The 15801-nt window shown below is 35.8% G+C and overlaps 1 protein-coding gene across 7 annotated transcripts in view; it reads left to right on the plus strand.

Moving 5' to 3' along the window:
• The window catches only part of LOC117321771 (poly(rC)-binding protein 3-like), a 228122-nt gene that overhangs the window by 156385 nt on the left and 55936 nt on the right, over positions 1-15801 (plus strand). Inside the window, exon 1 of one of the 7 annotated variants that reach the window (XM_033876299.1) lies at positions 3994-4157. The exons of 5 other annotated variants lie outside the window; for them this stretch is intronic. The gene's annotated coding sequence lies outside the window, so the exon portion shown is untranslated. Of the gene's footprint in view, positions 1-3993; positions 4158-13855; positions 14053-15801 lie in introns of those variants that run through there. One more of the 7 variants, XM_033876301.1, reaches the window with a different exon arrangement.

Consider the following 15801-nt stretch of genomic DNA (forward strand, 5'->3'; position numbering starts at 1 on the left):
CCTTTATCGAGTAAGTCTGTCGACGGATCAGGATATTGGTGCAAGGTGTGGATGATGGGGAATCGGAAAACCTGTCAGTCCCCGTCTAGATTCATTACCACTGGGTCCTGTGGTGTTTAGAGTCTATCCTGGTTCTTCCATCAACCTTTGGTTGCTGGGTTTAGCTACATTGTATAATTATATTGTCAATTTCAAACTACACCATCCTAAAATCAAAGAATTATATAGTCAATTTCAAAGTACACCATCTTGAAATAAAAGATGTAATTTAAATGCAAACTCTTTAACAAAATAGGAAATCATAAAAACAAAAGAAATGGTCTGTAGGATTTCAACAAGTATTTTGTTTATGTAGATTTTAATCTGAGCTTCATGCATATAACAAAACCGTCTGATTCATTTCAATCCTTAAGCAGATCTGATTTTGAGATTTATCAATTTTATTTTTGGACAACTTAGGGTTTTAGTAGGACCAAACTAGTTATTTTATCCCTGTAACAGACAGTCAGACATGCAAAATTTTGAGTGAAACTATTGACATTTTAAATGTGAAACTTTACACGAGAGATAAACAGGTAAGTTTAAGGCTTGTAATGTGTTTTTCGTGTTTCTGTGTAAAGATTAAAAAAAACAAAATCTGGTGAGCACATTCTTTGTTTATATTACTCAATTACATGCATACTAACTCCATCATATCGGTAGGCAGTTTGTTTGTTTATATTTCGTGTATGTTTAAAACCTTCCGGAGAACACCAGTACTATACATATACAGGAAACAGAGCCAAAACATTAAAGTACAAAATGGAAATTAATCAAGGGTATAATGATTTGACGAAGATATTGATTAGTGGTAGAGTTATAATATACTGAGTAGTTTCTGCTATTTCCTGTAATCTTGCATAGACATGATCCTCTTCGTAATGAGCATGCTGACGTCACCAATTTGGAAAGCAGACGGCAGTTGACTTATATTATCTGCTCCGGCAGGTGTATTTATATATTGAACCAAATGGGATGGGTACAACCAGACTGAAGTGGATTCTTGTTGAAAAAAAGTCTTAGTGATGTACAAACAGCAATACTCCAAGCCAAATAAGAAGCAATGTTCCGAGCCATATCAAGAAGGACTTGATTTTTTATCTGTATTACTCCTGATAGGCTGTAAAAGCAGAAATCTTGAGATTTCTGGAAATGTCTTAAAATGGTTCTGTCTCTTGACAGTTATAATGTCAGAACTGCTGCTATACGATGCTTGTATGTTTCTACACTATAGATATACCGAATACTCTCTTGTACAGTTTATATTCTATGAATGAACAATTCTTTTGTTTTGTCTACGCCAGCATTGTTTGAATAGGAGTCAGATTTCCCGATTTTTACTTCCCAGATGGTGCTGGTACCTCTGTGTACAGCTGGGTATGCTGACCCAATCAACAGAAATTGTATAAGAGCGCTCCAGCTGACATTTCCTATTATAGGGGTCTTTTTACGATGACCATATAAAGACTTTCTGATTTTATGGACAAAACCAGCAGCGTTTTATCACAAGTATATGTCAGAACCTATCTTTACCACATATTTTACGCAGAAAAGTTGTAGGAAACTGTTGTAATAGGAAAGGACAGCAATCGTAACGCAGATGACCTTATTAGCTGTAAGAAATTCCCCAGCGTTGCTGGCCTCCAATCACATTCGGTCCCCTGACACCTGACAACTCACTTCCCATGTCCTTGGACTCCCAATATCTTTCCTAGACTGTCAGAACAGAGTGAAACACATATATTCCTCATGTAAATGTCAACATTCTTTTGAAAATTCTGAAGATTTATCATATTGTTAAGAAAGCAATTTTCAAATTGAAAAAATAAATGGAGGGAACCATTTCAGAGTTTAGAAAAAAAAAGAAAAGATAAAACTGATGAGATAGTTTCTATATCATTAAAGACACTGCCTTGAATTTTTTTAACATAATTCAACCACCATACTGTAATAAATGATATCCTAGAAACTTTTTCCATATTTGTTTACCGTCTGTTATCTTCATTACCGCCGAGTGTAATTAGAGCATCATCATAAGGTCTCAAAATAGAATCTTATTGACAGTATTTTTCAGTTTTTATTAAAATATTTAACTCTCCCCAGCGATTGCATCTTTAAATTATATAGAAAATTACAGTCAGTTTGCTTAATTTCATTTCCATAAGTATTAATTTAATTTCAGTTCTGCTGAGTAGAAAATTTCAAAATCTCCTCAAGAAATATATATAATTTTCAACTGCAAATTTACAAGGGTCTTGGTTTTTTAAAGTCAAATTAGGAAATGATCAGAAGAGATTTTGTACAATGTTTATGATAATGGGTTGGGTTTCTGAAAAAAATTGATATCAGCCAGTTTTACCCTAAGGGTATACGATGCATAGAGATTGAAGTTATAATCTTCATCCAAGAATATGAAGTAAAATGTGTACATATTGAAGCTATGTGTACCACAGGAACTAAGTATGTGCCTCCAAACGGGCTTACTTGTGGTTGTCCATAGTTACCATATACAAGATTGAAATTCTAGATTATGAAATCCTACACAAAGCTGATCCATGGAGGGATCTAGTAGACATTCAACAGAGTTTTTTGGGACATTGTTTGTTGGTATAGAGCATCATCTACGGCTCATGTTCCCTAACTATAATCTGTACTTACAAACAATATGAAGGCAGTTTGATTCTATAGATTTCTGTCTTAGATCTTCAGAGATTAGCTGGTGTTGTTTTATCTTTGATAGAATTCTTGCAATAGATTTGGGAAACTTGACCCAAAAACTTAATTTTAGATCCAAGCAACACATATTTGATGAAAATCTGCTCATTGCATTTCTTATGGATGGAAGCATATTGGCTGGAGTCAGGTTTTGTAAACTATAAGGTAAGTGCAACCAAACCTGACTATTTGGAAGCCGCCACATTCATTCTGTAACAAAGTCAGATCTGGGGCCAACCTGTCAAATCTAAAAAAAATTAGAAATAAGGAAAGGCTTATTGCAGGACAATGAAGATTAACATTTATTAGCATTGTCACTGAATCACAATGGACATGGATTAATATTAAAGGCATGAACTTGTTGACAGATATGTATGTAATGAATAAACAGGTTGTGAAGCATTAATTTATGTATTGTCCAAGAAAACGTATAAGGTGCAACTAGGCGATAATCGGGTCAGGAACCAAATCTTAATGTCAGGCACAACTAGGTGATAATCGGGTCGGGATCCAGATCTTAATATCAGGCACAACTAGGTGTTAATCGGGTCAGGATCCAGATCTTAATATCAGGCACAACTAGGTGATAATCGGGTCGGAAACAAAATCTTAATGTCAGGCACAACTAGGTATTAATCGGGTCGGAACCAAATCTTAATGTTTGGCACAACTAGCGGTGATTAACATGTCATGAACCACTTGAAGCATTTGCAGCTAGGTGATAAACAGGCCATGATCTGAACATTTATATAAGGTACAACTAGGTGATAAAAAGTCATGAACCACGCATTTATGAATTGCAACTTGGTGATAAAAGGTCATGAACCAAGCATTAATATGAATATCAGCTAGGTGATCAACAGGTTATGAACAAAACATTGACATAAATATGTAGGTAATACCCAGGTCATGTAGAATTAGTACATGAACCAGGCATTAAAATCGGGTAGTTATATGATAGACCTCATGAAGAGTTAAAGTGTCCGTGATTGTTAGATGTTGCTGTAATAACTTAGCTTTGATGCTGTGCCATCTAACAATGATAATGGCTATGTATATCTAGACAGGATTGATTTTTTATGGTGGTAATGACAAGAGTACCTTGGTGGGGACCTTTCTTCTAATGTCATTATGACAACTGCTCGTTAATAAAGGAGGTGCCCTGATTGGTCGATTAGGTAATGTATCCCATCTGGCCTTACTGCATTTGGAACACCGCCTGGTGGTGTGGGAGGGAACTAGCAGTGGACAGAGGTATCATCATATTGTGTGGCTGCACTGACATGTGAGAGTGTGAACACTTTGAGGATTACTATAATGCTACAGTGGGTTGTATAGTGAGACAAATATCAGCACAGGTTTACACCACCAGCAGGCACGTGACAGCAGCGTTATAGTTTTAGGTAGGTCCTTTACCATACACATTTTAACTTCGTATGACACTATACTCTAATCAATATTAGCTAAATTACATTAAAAATTACATTTATAAATTGTGAAATTTTCACCTTAAAAGGTATTTGTCAAAGAAATATTACCTGTCTATATAAAATGGTCTTTTAACTTTTTGTATTCACTATGTCATAAGAAGTTATATATGATAATAGTTATAAGGAGTTGCAGCTCTACCTTATACTTTGGTGTATTTCTACCTGCCAAGTCAACTTTGCGAAAAGATCTTTACCTCCACGTGTATAACAATAAATCTCAATTCCTTAAGTGATTCACATGCTGGAGGAGATTGTGATGGTAATTTACATGTCACAACATATTTACCTGTATGTAATTGTGATTTACCTGTCACAACCTGTATGTAATTGTGATTTACCTGTCACACAGTATATGCCTGTATGTGATACCAAGCTCAAAGTTCAACTTCAAGTTTATCTGTGCACAAGAGGCATTTACCTGTATGTAAATAATGCTTCTATACTTTTCAAGATAAGTAGTGGTGTTTGAAATTTCCTCTTGTTTAGTATTGTGAATATAATTACTACTTAGAACACCTGTAATATTTGAATGATAAAAATTGTCTTAAATATCACATTCAAATCATCATCCAGCATCTGTATCTAGTTCTTGTAAGGAATGTCTCTGGATATTTCTCTGCTAATTTCAAGCAGTCAGTTGGCTAGTTGTAAAGCAGTAAGTATTGGTATATGACCCCTGACCTTTGCTGAATTTTCTGTAGTATTTGTTTAACCGTACATTTTCATCTGATATTCTTCAATATTCGCCTTTACCTTTGATTCCAGGATTGTAATAGACTACATATGTCTAACATGTGATGTGCAGGAGAAATCAGAGATATAAAAGAGACCAATATTTATCAAGGTCACAAATATTGATAAATTCATAGATAAGCTAAACATATTCTCATATGTGTTTATTATTGTGGTAAGTGTTGGGAGATGAACTCTAACAAATACAACTGGATGAATATCCACCGATAGGTCCTTCACTGTACTATATTTAAGAAGATGAAGATTGTATATTTGGCTATCATTTTACAAAATAGTCTCACAAAATAAAATTGGTATGAAATTGGTCATGGCAGACATCAAGTTATTGTACTTTGATCAAGTCTTAATGTAAATTTAATATATCGAATTATTAAATTTCTGTCTTCTAGAAGGTTGATGTTTAAATGAGAATGGATGGAGAAAGAATAACTCGAGGGAAATATATATTGATTTTTAGGCATATAGGAATAGAAAGAGAATTTATGCTAAGCCAACTGTTAAATTTCACTATATTTAGATTTAAAATCTGCTGCTGATTGCTAGCATCCGTCAATATCATTTAGTTTTCAAGGAGTGTATCTGATTTGTGTGACTTAAGTTACAGTTTATCTCAACTTTTATCCCCACGGAGGGTGATGGAGGATGAAATGTTCAATTAACACAATTTTGCACATAAGATCTTGCACTGGTTGTTACTCACCAATTAATCTTAGGCTGTCAAGTGCTTCCATAAGCTCTTCTGGTCCCTAATGAGTCTTGGCCTCAATTGTTTTTATTGTGAAATCTTGTAAAATGTCAAGTGAGTTTTTCAAATTTTGTGGCATATTTTGTTTTTGAAACCTGATGTATTATGGAACAGCTTCTGATTTTTGTCTCTAAGGAAAATTGGAAAGAAGCTACATCAAAATAAGAGTTATGTTGTTTAATAAAGTAAAAAATTCTAGTTCTGTAAGACCCTATACGCTGTAGACAGTTAAAGGTTTTTGACGCCTTAGATATACAGAAGTCATTGGATAAGCTTGTTAGTGGTTTGAATTTGATGTTGAGGTTCGTTCCAAGTGGACTGGTCATTGTCTCACTTCCTTTCTCTCATAATTACCTACAGGAAGTCACTTTGAGAGGTCACTTAACTGGGAAACATGACAGGATCGTGTTGACAGATTCGGCCTCTTTTTAAACTATTTTTAACCCTGCCTTTTCAGTACTACTATGATTAATATCTTCATAAATCAAATCGTTTCTGATTATGAAATTTGTTAAGATTCAATGACATCACTATAGATTTTTTTTATCAAGTTTGGCAGATTAAAGAGCTGGTAATGTATGTACTTATTTAGTGGGGGCCAGTAAATCCAAGTTACTGGACAAAAGGAGGGGCTGAATGGGAGGGACACATGTCTAAAATAGAGAGTAAAACTCCAGAGACTGGACAAATGAGGGGCTGAATGAGAAAGACACATGTCTAACTTAGAGAGTCAAACTCCAGAGACGGGACACAGGAGGGGAGGGGCTGAATGGGAGGGACACATGTCTAAAATAGAGAGTTTAACTACAGAGACCGGACAAATGAGGGGAGGGGCTGAATGGGAGGGACACATGTCTAAAATAGAGAGTTTAACTACAGAAACCGGACAAATGAGGGACTGAATGGGAGGGACACATGTCTAAAATAGAGAGTTTAACTACAGAGACAGGACACAGGAGGAGAGGGGCTAAATGGGAGAGACACATGTCTAAAATAGAGAGTTTAACTACAGAGACCGGACAAATGAGGGGAGGGGCTGAATGGGAGGGACACATGTCTAACTTAGAGAGTCAAACTCCAGAGACGGAACACATACAGGAGGGAAAATAGAGAGTCATAACTACAGAGACCTGATACAGGTGAGGGGCTGAATGGGAGAGACACATGTCTAACTTAGAGAGTCAAACTCCAGAGACGGAACACATACAGGAGGGAAAATAGAGAGTCATAACTACAGAGACCTGATACAGGTGAGGGGCTGAATGGGAGTGACACATGTCTAACTTAGAGAGTCAAACTCCAGAGACGGAACACATACAGGAGGGAAAATAGAGAGTCATAACTACAGAGACCTGATACAGGTGAGGGGCTGAATGGGAGTGACACATGTCTAACTTAGAGAGTCAAACTCCAGAGACGGAACACATACAGGAGGGAAAATAGAGAGTCATAACTACAGAGACCTGATACAGGTGAGGGGCTGAATGGGAGTGACACATGTCTAAAGTAGAGAGTTTAACTACAGAGACCGGACAAATGAGGGACTGAATGGGAGGGACACATGTCTAACTTAGAGAGTCAAACTACAGAGACAGGACACAGGAGGGGAGGTTCAAACTAACATGGAACTAACAATAGGAGGTCCTAATTAGCAAGTTTTATTACCAGGGGTGTTTCTGAAACAGTGCTAGTAGAGGAGGGGGGGGGGGGGAGGGCTTAGGGGTTAAGGGTACAGGAGTTGTTCATTAACATAAATGTCAAAGTAACATACCAGGATAGCTCCTTAGGGGAGGGTACCTGGTTTGACTGTAAATGGTAGGGTTCCTTTACACCTAAAAGAAACCTGATCCCCATTATTACTGCCCAGGGGACTTTCAACATATGTTGAGATATTAAGATGTTACTCTGCTGTCAGATGGGCACCCCTTCAGTCCTTCCTTTTCAGCTGTGTGACCCGTTGATGTGAAATTCCAATGATCTGCCACCTACCCAACCATACTTTATACCTATAGGTCCCCTGGGGTAGGGGAAGGGACCCCTAGGGAGACAAAGACACCAAAACTGTTTGGATTAGGAGGATCATGACAGCCAAGTGTGTGTTATAATTACTTGTGAAATGTATATTGATCTCTGAGAAGTGTGTCAGGCAGCAGGACACGACACTAACATCATGTCAACATCTTGTCTGGTTCTGACAGCTTATTCCATACAAGGAATCACTTTCAAATTTTATCTTTCCTAGCAAATTATACATAATCTGTTCAACACTTCATCTTATGTTTTAGGCTTTGATATGTGTGTGTTAAAGTAAATTGGTTCAAGACCAGATTGAGATAAAAATGTATGATTTGGTTACTGTTTTACATTATGTAGGTGTAAATTATTTGATAATTTTTTTTAATGAGTTAATCTAATTAATGTGTTAATTGAATTTATCTTAAATTTGACCCCAAATATTGTCATTGTTCATGCATCGTATGTGAAATGTATTTCAATGTTTGATTTGAAACTGAAGACAACCTAAGCTTTTCACATGGTGTCTTGATTAACTCCAGTACATCATGTAGATTGATATACGTATTTGTATTGACAAACAAGCTTGCTTAATTTGTATTTAGGAACAATCTGTGTGGGCTGTCTCTGCAAAGATACATTACATACATTTGTGAATAAGTGGCATTCTTCTCGTGTCTCAAGGCCAAGATATAAGGGATAGGGGAATAGGGAGTTTGATATTATTAACCTTGGACATAAATCTATAGATTCAATTAAGTTTGAGTAGAAAGAAATTGATGAGGACAAAGCAGTCCCCTTTACCACATTCAAACTTAAATAACAGTCATTTAAATACCATTAATGTATACAGCACACCGTGGCTAAGACATGCATATATGATATATCTATTTATTTCATTTGAGAAGTAAAGTGCAAAAACCGTCATATTGGTTGTTAAATATAGCTGTTAATATTTTAAGAATGATTTCATACTGAAAACACAAAAATCATCTGTCCACACAGATTCCATGCTGATAACAGGGTGTTTATCCACAGAAACAGATGGTAAGGACTGTTTTCCTCAGCAGTGTTGATGTAGGGGGAGAAAAGGAGAGCATGGAGGTTACACTAATTAACAAGCTATCAGTGTAGTGTTAGAGATACACCCAACAGGGCATCCTGGTGCAGCACTAGGATTTACATAAATGTGTAACATATATAGGGATTACAGCAGACAGAGGAAGACCCCCCCTTCTCCCTACATACACACACAAACATCTCCCCTGGTGACACCACCACACCACCCCACCCAGGAACTTCTCTCCCCCCCCCACCCCACTCTCCCCATGTATAAAAAATACACATTGGTTAGCACCTTATCATGGCTATATTCACTAAAGTTTAAAAATTGTATGCAGATGGATGGATTCTCAGGTATCAATTATTATTTATTTTTTATGTTCAACAAATAAATTTCTTATGGGAAACATGTCTAAGTTTCCATAAGAAATCAATTTGTTGAAAATGAAAAATAACTGTGCCTGAGAGTCCATCTGCATACAATTTTTTTCAGTTGGATTTAAGGACTTTTAAAACTGTTCTACAGTTTTCCATAAATCACATTTAAGATTAGTAGTCAGTATAAACTTATATTAAGACTAACGGATCATAATACAAGGAATTATGAAATGGCTAGCTCTGTATGAGAGATGTAGTCCAGACATAAGACCTGAAGCGTCCTACCCCAGATCTAAACCTGACACATTGATTTGTCCTCCTAGTTACCAGCAGGGAGGACAGTGTAATGGTCCAGGCTATCATCAAAAATTGATGCCCATTAGCCATGGTGTTCCCTCCCTCCTCTGTCGAACATGGGTACTGAGAAATTAGTCTCCATAAAATGTACCTCTTCCACTCATAAAAATTGTCTCATTAGAGTGCTAAAACTCCACTTTTGTTTCATTTGGAGAAGGAGTCTGACAAGACAACAAAATATTCCTATCAGATATTGTTTATGACAGTGATCATGTTGGTAGGAAGGTGATCTGTGATGGGTCTGAAGTTTGTTGATAGAATTAGATAAAAGAATCTTATTTTGTAAATATTCTTGCCATTATTGTTTGATGTTTTCCATTATTTGATGTAGATTCTATGAGGAAATCTGCAAAGTTGGCCTTCTTTGTCAGTGGTTGAAATTTTTGTGGTTTTAATAAACATTAAAAGCAAAAAGGGTGTAAAGTAAGAAAAAAAAATTTTTTGTGAAAAATGTGAAACAGACTCAAGGTGTCTTTTTTTCTCAATTCTATAATATCCTCGAAAAACTATCTTTACGTGTATGTGAACTCAGTAAAGCTGACATGTTACATTGGAGAGTTGTGGAGCATGGTGTCGGTACCTCTTTAACTATGTGGCCAAGATTTGTATACTATTACACACACTATTTACTGATATCTTATCCTAATGAACATATTATATACACACATTGATTAATTGATTTGAAGTTACCCTAATAACCATGGCCTATAACCTGAGGATGACATACAGAGGTTGGGTCCATTGTTTTTATACCCAGGAAATCTTTCTGTGATGATTAGCTTTTAACTTGAGGTATGGAATAGTTGTTTCCTTCGTCAACTCCTTGCCATGTGCTGTTTCAACTCCTCTCCACAATTAATATGGTGGAGGTCCTTTGACATTGAGCAGTTCCTCCTCATTACATGACATAACGGACACATCAAACGACTGGTGTTGGTAGCCATCAGACAACAGTTTCTCTGAAGGCAAGCAATGTCTTTGAATACTAAAATTTGGGATGTGCCGTCTTCAGTCTTTTGTTTTTCAGTCTGGTCCTCCTTTGCAAGATTCCCATCAATTTAGAGTGAAATATGATATAGATTGGGAGACAAGCTTGTTAGGATTTTTCTATGAACTGAAGAAAATAGGCTACATGTTGCAGAATATGCCTTGATTGTCATTAAACTAATATAACACAGATGAAAGAGGTTCATTGTTCAGGAGAATTAATGCAAATAGGCTGTTAATAAATCTTCTGGGTCAGTGTACCTAAAATATTAATTTCCATATCTGTAACCTAGGACAGTATGACCTAAAAATTAAGTAGGTCACTAACTTGGGACACTGTGACCCAAAAAAGATGTTTTTTTTTTTTTTTTTTTTTTAATGACGATGTCTTGTAGGAGGACAATTTTCTGATGTTTTTAATCTGTTAAATCTTTGGAGGATGATACAGGCAGATCATGTGAGTACTTGTACTGTATGACGAAGCCATATCATTGTTTACACAAAGCTTAACCTTTCAGGTATTGTCACAGCACATCCAGGTACAATTTTAATAAAGCATGCTTTGCTGGGTGTACTGCCATTTTCCTTCTTGGAATAGGAGAGAATATCTGGAAAATCAAAGGAAAATGGTAGGAGGCTGCAAAAATGTGTCCATGTTGTGTATATATCTTTGAACAAAGACATAGAATTATAATGATGTACTTGGGTTTTGTCTGACCTCTTTACTGACAAACAAGGCATCTGATGCTATCCTCTGCTGAAGGTCATTTAGCTGTGTTTTATGACAAGTAGGGCCTCTTTGATAGTTAGATGACTTTTGCCAATTAACAGTTCACCGTGATCTTTTTCGAAATATTATCTGATGGCTTTCAGGTCCACACTCTGAGTCCTCATTACACTGTAGTCATTTCCTGTAGAAAATAACCTTCTTATACCTGATCCTAATTTCCTGTTGGTCCCCAAGCTCCTATTCCATCCATGCCAGCTACCTTAAATAACCCTTTGTAATTAACACTAATTACAGTTAACCCCACTATCATACAAAGGTTTCGTCTGGTTCCCATGTTGACATTTTTCAATTAGAATATCTTTCAAAATGGGTCTTCATGTTATATAAAAATGTACTATAATGATGCTGGTTAAGCTGGAAAATGTTTACGATTGATGTACCACATATTGATTTTTTTTTAGTATGACAAAAGCCAATATTCATTCATGTTTTGAAAAATTGTGAAATCTGCCCTGTGCAAAAATGATTTAGATATCACTTTCATCAGGGTTGATATATATATATCAACAGTCATTATATTAATTGGTTAAGTCGAAGATAAAATAGTATTAGATTTTAGATATTGATTGGTTTTAGATGTAACTTACATGGAAATCCTTGTGTATAAAAAATGCTTGAATATCAATTAAGTCTTGTGTGGTTCTTACAATTCCGATATACAAATGTACATGAAATTCTACTTTTTTTCTGCATAAGGAATCAAGATCAGGTTATTATATTTTAAGAAAGAAATGCACAATTTTGAAATTTCCAAATGAAATGTAGTAAACCTTTTTTTTTTAATATTTAATTTGATGATGGACTAATGTATTGTCCTACAACAGATGGGAGGGACGAGGATGTCTGTTATTTTTCTTGTCTCAAATTCTTTCTGGATGTTAGTGTCTTATAAACATAAATAATCCCAGAACAGATGGTTTGGAATCAGACTTATTATTACCAAGTGGCCAAACTTGTGGTAAATCTAAGGAAGTTCCAGATGAAGATAATGCTGCTGAATTTTGGTACCTGTAAATATTTATTTTGTTGTTATCAAAATTTGATTTTGCAAGCTTTCATTCAGTCCCCTTATGTAAATTAAAGGCATTTTTCAATTTTCATTCATTAGAATTGATTCCATTTTGACATCTGTTCATTTTTATTTTTGATGAAAAGTACCAGAATTAAACATAATTAAATACATATAGTGATATGATGCTGTCTTTGAAGATGATTTTTCCAAAGTTTGTGGATATCAATCTATTGAAAGGGTTTGTGAATTCAGGTAAATATCTTAATTTGTGGTGCCAATATGAAAATTATGGTAAATAGATTTTGTCCAATGTATCAGTTTCCATTTGAAATTTCTTGAAATTAAAGATTTATTTACACAACTTTAAAGCTTTGTATGCTCAAAGACTTATACCTAGAGCTTTGGAAAAATAAATGTTTCTGTACTGAACATGTAAATTTAAACAAAGAAAAGATATAAATCATTTAAAATAAATTCGAACAAAGAAAATACAAAATGAATCAAAATTATTCAATTTTTTTTATATTATTTTTCAAGTCATATTTATATTTGTGACAAACAGCATTTGTAGTACATCGAATAAGCAGGAAAGTTTCAGGTACCATTTATCATTGAAGAATTTGAAAAGGATTTCTACCCTGGATCTAAGAGCATTGGGTTATACCTTAATGATAATAAATGGCTGCAACTAGGGAGAAATCCTCTCAGGGATAGCTTCCTAATCCATCACGCTTCACTAATTAGCCAATCAGTGACATGGAGACAGTGTCTAGCTTCCTTAATTAACCAATCGGTGACACCAACACAGTATCTGCAGGTTTTGGTTAAGACACAGGAGTAAACTGATTGGGTAGGTATAAGTTGTGTTATGTATTATATGATTATGAAGTAGAGGTACTGATAGATTACCTGGTATATATAAAGTTGTTATTATTATTACTGTATAATAAGTATGTCACTGTAGGGGATATAGAACACAATGGGAAATGTGTAGGAGTGGCCTCAGGTTGGTAAGCGACCCTGTGAGGTTATTGACTCAATGAGGTATACTTACAATGTGAGGTATAAGTTACTCTGTGAGTGACTCATGAGGAATAATGTTTGCCTTTCTGTTAGGTACAGTGCTTGCCTCTCGGGGAGGTATAGTGACTCTGTGAGTGACTCGTGAGGTGTAAGTGACTCTGTGAGTGACTCATGAGGTATAGTGACTCTGTGAGGTATAAGTGACTCTGTGAGTGACTCGTGAGGTACATTGCTTGCCTCTCAATAAGGTATAGTGACTCTGTGAGGTATAAGTGACTCGTGAGGTATAAGTGACTCCATGAGTGACTCGTGAGGTAAATTGACAGTGTAAGACAAAGTATAAAAAGCAGGTCAGAATATCTTGTCCTGTCTGCCTTCCTCACAGTATGATATCAGAGAGGGTCAGAGTTCAATGTGTTTATGGTATAACAGTGTCCATCACATAGGGGTATCATCCTCTCCAGATAGCCATCAAGCAGCATGATTAGATAATGACCCTTGTAGGGACCACTCTGTCCCTTCCTTCCCCCTGTGACTACATTACTCTGGCCTCATTGTAACTCTGACTCCCCATGGCTTCCTAACCAATCTGGCTTTCCCCTGTTCAGCTGGTCATACAACTTTGGACTGAAGGAGTATCTGGATGTACCTTGATCAAGACTGACTGGACTTTAGTTATAACATTCAGGTTAGAATTCCTTCCTGTCTTGTATGTTAGAGATAACACAATTTGTAATGTAAAGTTATAATATATAACTGAGCATGAACATTTTGGAGTATATTCTAAACAATTATTTTACCTGGAAATTGTAACAATAGGAATGATTGTTGACTGTCTTATCACTGTTTTGTTTGCTGCTGTAATACACTTATAACAACAGTACATACATCTATGTACATACATATATCTTCACTATATAGTGAGTAAGTGTATCACATCCCAGAAGCTGTTTTGCTATGACATCATGGCATACAAATATACATTTTGGAAAATGTTCAGATATTGTTCTCTGAAATAGGATAAAAAGGAACTTGTAGTTTCTGATCTTCCTGTTCAGCAGTCCCTAATGGTGGGTCTAATTTTTAAACATATTTAAAGGTCTGAAGTTGTAAGGGTTAGGTTAAACTATAAACTGAATTGATATTACAATAATTTTGAAGCCAGTTTATCAACTGAAATTAATCAGGTTTTTTGGCCCCAATGGAAGCTTGCAATTGGTCTTGTGATGAGAGGAAACTGGATTATACCCAGAGAAACCCACGTGGTCAGACAGGTATAACCCCGTACCTTTTCATGTCTGATCGGGGAATCAAAGTAACCCTGGGTGTCTTGATGATAGATGTGAGTTACCAATGCGCTACATGACCACCCAAGGGTTTTGATTAGATTGGAGCAGTTGTAATTCAGGGCAACATGTATGGGGTCCCCTAAAAAAATTCCTTGAGGCATCAACTACATGTAGATGTTGTTGAGGGTGAGCTTAGGACATTTGTAAAACATGTATTACATTAGCATGTGGGTCTGACATTATATTGTTTTAGGTTATCTGTAACACGACTTGTCGAGATGCTACATTGTCTGGTGCTATGCTTGTTCACAATCAGTTCTCCTCAGTTGTGTGTGTTTAGTTGCCAGATAATGCTCTTTATCAGATTAGGATGAGATACCCTGCCTCGGGGACCAGTACACTGACAGATTGGTGTGATGTAGGTATTCTACCGTTTATCATTGTTATACAGATTTACATTGCATGTGGTGAAAAGTTATTTTTTATTTTTTGATAAAAATACATTGTAAAAATGACATGATCCAGATATGTGTGCTTTGATTACGGGGGTTGTACATACCCCGGTAATGTTTTAAAGTCATGAAACTGTTTTTCAAGAAAATCAAGAAAATAGATGTTGCTATCAAAAATTGCATTATGACTTTTTTCTGATGATTCATAAAAACCATCTTATTGGCCTTTGATTTCTGTGTCTGACTGCAACATTGTGAATAACTAACAGGAGAGGAAAATGGGAAAACTCACAGTCAAGTTGTTTTACATTCAATTCAAACACAATGGAGACCGAGGAAAGTTGTTGTATTGACAACAACTGGCCACACCTAAAGCTTCTTGATAAGTCAGTACAACAGCTGGACACTTAATATCAGATTTCGTAGGATTGTACTTATAAACAAACAAACCTAAAGACTGCAAAAATGTGTGATAATGTTACTGACGAGGCCAATACTTAGAAAGAATAATAATATATTCTATCAGGAAAGTTGAGTATTATTGCCACTGGATAGATCGAAGGGAAAATCCGGATAAAAAAGGCCTAAATAGTTTCAGCAGCTTATGATAAAATTTAGAAAATCAACAGATCAGAGGCAACAGGCTGGGATTGGATTAGAAGATTGCTTTCACAATCTTGGATAAAATCAATTGAC

The sequence above is a fragment of the Pecten maximus genome, chromosome 2 (assembly GCF_902652985.1).
Source record: "Pecten maximus chromosome 2, xPecMax1.1, whole genome shotgun sequence".
NCBI classification, from domain to species: domain Eukaryota; kingdom Metazoa; phylum Mollusca; class Bivalvia; order Pectinida; family Pectinidae; genus Pecten; species Pecten maximus.